This window comes from Lolium perenne, chromosome 1 (assembly GCF_019359855.2).
Source record: "Lolium perenne isolate Kyuss_39 chromosome 1, Kyuss_2.0, whole genome shotgun sequence".
Taxonomy (NCBI): Eukaryota; Viridiplantae; Streptophyta; class Magnoliopsida; order Poales; family Poaceae; genus Lolium; species Lolium perenne.
The window spans coordinates 165,656,874-165,662,873 of NC_067244.2; positions in this window are offsets into that span (position 1 = coordinate 165,656,874).

Here is a 6,000-nt window from a genome sequence, read left to right on the forward strand (position 1 = left end):
ATACCCAGGTGGTTGTCTCATATATACTTCCTCTTCCAGAACGCCATGAAGAAACGCATTCTTGACATCTAATTGTCGCAAGCTCCATCCTCTAGAAACAGCTAAAGCCAAAACGAGGCGTACAGTTGCAATTTTAACAACAGGACTAAAGGTATCTTCATAATCAATTCCATACCGTTGTTTAAAACCTTTAGCAACAAGGCGAGCCTTGTACCTGTCAATCGAACCATCTGACTTACGCTTGACCTTGTACACCCATCGACAATCAATGATATTTTTACCTTCTCGTGGTGGTACCAACTTCCACGTCCTAGTTCGCATGAGAGCATCATATTCCTCATCCATTGCTTCCCTCCAATTTGAATCAGTAAGAGCAGACTGCAAATTAGCTGGTTCATCTGTTGCAGCCGTCAAAAGCCAACGAACTGTTCCATCTTTGTACTCACGAGGTTTTACAATTCCTCTAGACGCACGTGTAGTGGGGCGCTGAGATGCCACAGGCTGAGCTACACGGGTGGAGGGCACAGCAGATCCGGCAGGAGCTGACTGGCCAGCAGGAGCTGAAGGTGGTGTGGCAGGCGCTGATCGCGAGGAGGAGGCAGCCGGATCCTCTGTGGAGGCTGATACGCGTACAGCACGCGTCCGTTGGGAACCCCAAGAGGAAGGTGTGATGCGTACAACGGCAAGTTTTCCCTCAGTAAGAAACCAAGGTTTATCGAACCAGTAGGAGCCAAGAAGCACGTTGAAGGTTGATGGCGGCGAGATGTAGTGCGGCGCAACACCAGGGATTCCGGCGCCAACGTGGAACCTGCACAACACAACCAAAGTACTTTGCCCCAACGAAACAGTGAGGTTGTCAATCTCACCGGCTTGCTGTAACAAAGGATTAGATGTATAGTGTGGATGATGATTGTTTGCAGAAAACAGTAGAACAAGTATTGCAGTAGATTGTATTCGATTAAAAGAATGGACTGGGGTCCACAGTTCACTAGAGGTGTCTCTCCCATAAGATAAATAGCATGTTGGGTGAACAAATTACAGTTGGGCAATTGACAAATAGAGAGGGCATGACAATGCACATACATGATATGATGAGTATTGTGAGATTTAATTGGGCATTACGACAAAGTACATAGACCGCTATCCAGCATGCATCTATGCCTAAAAAGTCCACCTTCAGGTTATCATCCGAACCCCTTCCAGTATTAAGTTGCAAACAACAGACAATTGCATTAAGTATGGTGCGTAATGTAATCAATAACTACATCCTCGGACATAGCATCGATGTTTTATCCCTAGTGGCAACAGCACATCCACAACCTTAGAACTTTTGTCACATCTTGTCCTGCATTTAATGGAGGCATGAACCCACTATCGAGCATAAATACTCCCTCTTGGAGTTACTAGCAAAAACTTGGCCAGAGCCTCTACTAATAACGGAGAGCATGCAAGATCATAAACAACACATAGATAATAGATTGATAATCAACATAACATAGTATTCTCTATCCATCGGATCCCAACAAACACAACATATAGCATTACAGATAGATGATCTTGATCATGTTAGGCAGCTCACAAGATCCGACAATGAAGCACAATTAGGAGAAGACGACCATCTAGCTACTGCTATGGACCCATAGTCCAGGGGTGAACTACTCACTCATCACTCCGGAGGCGACCATGACGGTGAAGAGTCCTCCGGGAGATGATTCCCCTCTCCGGCAGGGTGCCGGAGGCGATCTCCTGAATCCCCCGAGATGGGATTGGCGGCGGCGGCGTCTCTGGAAGGTTTTCCGTATCGTGGCTCTCGGTACTGGGGGTTTCGCACCGAAGGCTATAAGTAGGCGGAGGAGATAGGTCAGGGGGCCACACGAGGGCCCCACACAACAGGCCGGCGTGGCCAAGGGCCAGGCCGCGCCGCCCTAGTGTTTGGCCACCTCGTGGCCCCACTTCGTATCATCTTCGGTCTTCTGGAAGCTTCGTGTGAAAATAGGCCCCTGGGCGTTGATTTCGTCCAATTCCGAGAATATTTCCTTACTAGGATTTCTGAAACCAAAAGCAGAAACAAGAATCGGCTCTTCGGCATCTCGTTAATAGGTTAGTGCCGGAAAATGCATAAATATGACATAAAGTATGCATAAAACATGTAGATATCATCAATAATGTGGCATGGAACATAAGAAATTATCGATACGTCGGAGACGTATCAGCATCCCCAAGCTTAGTTTCTGCTCGTCCCGAGCAGGTAAACGATAACAAAGATAATTTCTGGAGTGACATGCCATCATAACCTTGATCATACTATTGTAAGCATATGTGATGAATGCAGCGATCAAAACAATGTTGAATGACATGAGTAAACAAATGAATCATATAGCAAAGACTTTTCATGAATAGTACTTTCAAGACAAGCATCAATAAGTCTTGCATAAGAGTTAACTCATAAAGCAACAATTCAAAGTAAAGGTATCGAAGCAACACAAAGGAAGATGAAGTTTCAGCGGTTGCTTTCAACTTATAACATATATATCTCATGGATATTGTCAATGCAAAGTAATATAACAAGTGCAATATGCAAGTATGTAGGAATCAATGCACAGTTCACACAAGTGTTTGCTTCTTGAGGTGGAGAGAGATAGGTGAACTGACTCAACAATAAAAGTAAAAGAAAGGCCCTTCGCAGAGGGAAGCATCGATTGCTATATTTGTGCTAGAGCTTTGATTTTGAAAACATATAGAGAGCATAAAAGTAAAGTTTTGAGAGGTGTTTGTTGTTGTCAACGAATGGCAATGGGTACTCTAACCCCCTTGCCAGACAAACCTTCAAAGAGCGGCTCCCATTTTATTTTATTTTTGTGTGGCACTCCTTCCAACCTTTCTTTCACAAACCATGGCTAACCGAATCCTCGGGTGCCTGCCAACAATCTCATACCATGAAGGAGTGCCTTTTTATTTTAGTTTTATTATGATGACACTCCTCCCCACCTTTGCTTTCTCAAGCCATGGCTAACCGAATCCTTCGGGTGCCGTCCAACAATCACATACCATGGAGGAGTGTCTATTTTTTTGTTAATTAATTTGTGATTGGGAATCCCATTGCCAGCTCTTTTTGCAAAATTATTGGATAAGCGGATGAAGCCACTAGTCCATTGGTGAAAGTTGCCCAACAAGATTGAAAGATAAACACCACATACTTCCTCATGAGCTATAAAACATTGACACAAATCAGAGGTAATAAATTTTGAATTGTTTAAAGGTAGCACTCAAGCAATTTACTTTGGAATGGCGGAGAAATACCATGTAGTAGGTAGGTATGGTGGACACAAATGGCATAGTGGTTGGCTCAAGGATTTTGGATGCATGAGAAGTATTCCCTCTCGATACAAGGCTTAGGCTAGCAAGGTTATTTGAAACAAGCACAAGGATGAAGCGGTACAGCAAAACTTACATAAAAGACATATTGTAAACATTATAAGACTCTACACCGTTGAAAGGATCGTATGCCGCACCTAGAGGGGGGGTGAATAGGTGCTAACCAATTTTTAGTTCTTTTTCAATTTAGGCTTGACACAAAGGTAAATTTTCTAGATATGCAACTAAGTGAATTTACCTATATGACAAGGCAAACAACTAAGTAAGATATATCTAAGCAATATAAGAGATAGAATAGGATAGAGGTAACCGAGAGTGGAGCACGCGATGACACGGAGATGATTCCCGTAGTTCCCTTCCTTTGCAAGAAGGTACGTCTACGTTTGGAGGAGTGTGGTTGCTACGAAAGCCAAACCAACAGCCACGAAGGTTTCACTCAGATCTCCGGTGAGCAACGCCACGAAGGCCTAGCCCACTTCCACTAAGGGATTTCCTCGAGGCGGAAACCAGGCCTTTACAAGGTTCTTTGGGGCACACATCCACAACCGAATTGGAGGCTCCCAAATCTGTTACAACACAACAATCAACAACAATACATCAACACAAATCAACTAGGGAACCAAATAGGAACACTAGCATGAGATCCCTCAAACAAGAGAGGGGGAAATGAGAATCGCTTCGGTGAGGATGTAGATCGGTGTCTTCTCCTTCGAATCTCCAAAGATCAAGAGCTTTGGTTGGGGGAGGAAGGAGATCTTGCAAATCTTGTGTTCTTGAGGTGGCTCTAATGGAGGTGAGGCTTGGCAGATTTCTTGTGCAATGATTGAGCAAGGAGCAAGGTAGAAGAAGGGGGGTATAAATACCCCTCTCCAAATCCAGCCGTTGAGCCTTCTGGGGGGCCGGATAATCCGGTCTAAGTAAGGGCCGGATAATCCGCCCCCCCCCCCCCGGAAAATCCGGCCTCAGGGACAAAACCGGGTAAATATCCGGCCAAATGTTCGGCCCCTGTCCAGAGCTGCTTTTCTTCTGGTCCTTAACCGATTTCGAGGGGCCCGGATATTTTGGAAATATCCGGCCCGGATAATCCGGCCCTGGGACAAATCCGGGCAAATATCCGGGCAAATGTCCGGCCCCTATACTGAGCTGCTTTTTTTCTGGTCCTTAGTCGATTTCGAGGGGCCCGGATATTCTGGAAATATCCGGCCCGGATAATCCGGCCCTGGGACAAATCCGGGCAAATATCCGGGCAAATGTCCGGCCCCTATACTGAGTCGCACTTCCTCAAGTCCTTAGCCGAAAAACTGGGGGCCGGATATTTTGGAAATAGCCGGCCCAGATTATCCGGCCTGATGATCTTTTTGCTGCTTCTTTTTGGCAGAACTGACCACATCCAACACACATACAAATGTATCTATATAATCCCTGTACCACTTAAACAAACATTAGTGTATCACATACATTGACATCAAACACACAAAACATAATATGAGAGATGTTCTTTCAATCTCCCCCTTTTTGGTGTTTGATGACAATATGCGGATTTGCAAGAGAATCACTATAGAGACAAGCATGATGGCAAACCATAGAGGCACCCCCCCTACATGTGTGCATATAAGTAATTTGCATTTGAATACAAATACACAGCACATAGGAGCGAAGTGCCTCAACACAAGAGGTATCCAACATGAGCTCTAACAAGAGACATAGACATATATGAAGTTGAGATAGGATGCTAGAAATCATACCCATGTGTAGATATATAATACGGAGATATAGCATCACACATAATATAATAGCCTTGATCTGAACATATAGAAATCCGAAAACCATAACAATGTCTCACACCACATAGCACATAGTTTTAAACGAAACACAAGGGAACACAAGCAAGCCAAGAGTTCAAATAAGAGGGAACACAATCAATAAAAGAGTGATAAACGCATATGCTTGTGCCCAAACCATGCAAATCCCCGAGAGAGTTCCTAATAGAACACTTCTCCCCCTTTGGCATCGAGACGCCAAAAAGGGGACAAGCGCGATGCTACTCGCCCCAAGGAGATCACTCGGAGCCATCTTCATCATCGGACTGGTACGCCGCTTCTTCTTCTCCTTCTTCTTCTTCATCAGTGTCCGGGGCCTCCGGAGAGTTGCGAGTGTAGTTGGCCCTCTGAATGCAGTCCTCAAGATCATTCCAGGGAACCTGTGAAGAATGCCACCCACTGTAACCTGGGTGAACTGGAGGCTGAGGTGGAGGACCTTGCTCACCACTGAGCTTATGAAGAATGACCGCCTGAGTATGCTGAATCTCAGAACGTTCACGGCTGGCTGCATAGTTCTCCTTATGGATCTCAATGTTCATGCATAGAATGTGACGCTGAAACCAACTGAGCTTCTTCACTTGTTTCTTCATGGCAGGAAGATCAGCATGGCGAGCAGGAGCAAAACCACTAGAACGAGCATCTCCCATAAAGGAGTCAGGAGCGGGTGCAGCACGAGGAGCCGACTTAAGCTTGTAGGCTTTCTTGACAGTGTGCTTCACCAATGGAAAACGGCTCAAGTCTTCATCCATAGACACGGAGTTGTTGATGAGGAGCTGGATATATGGTGCATAAGGTATGGTGGTCC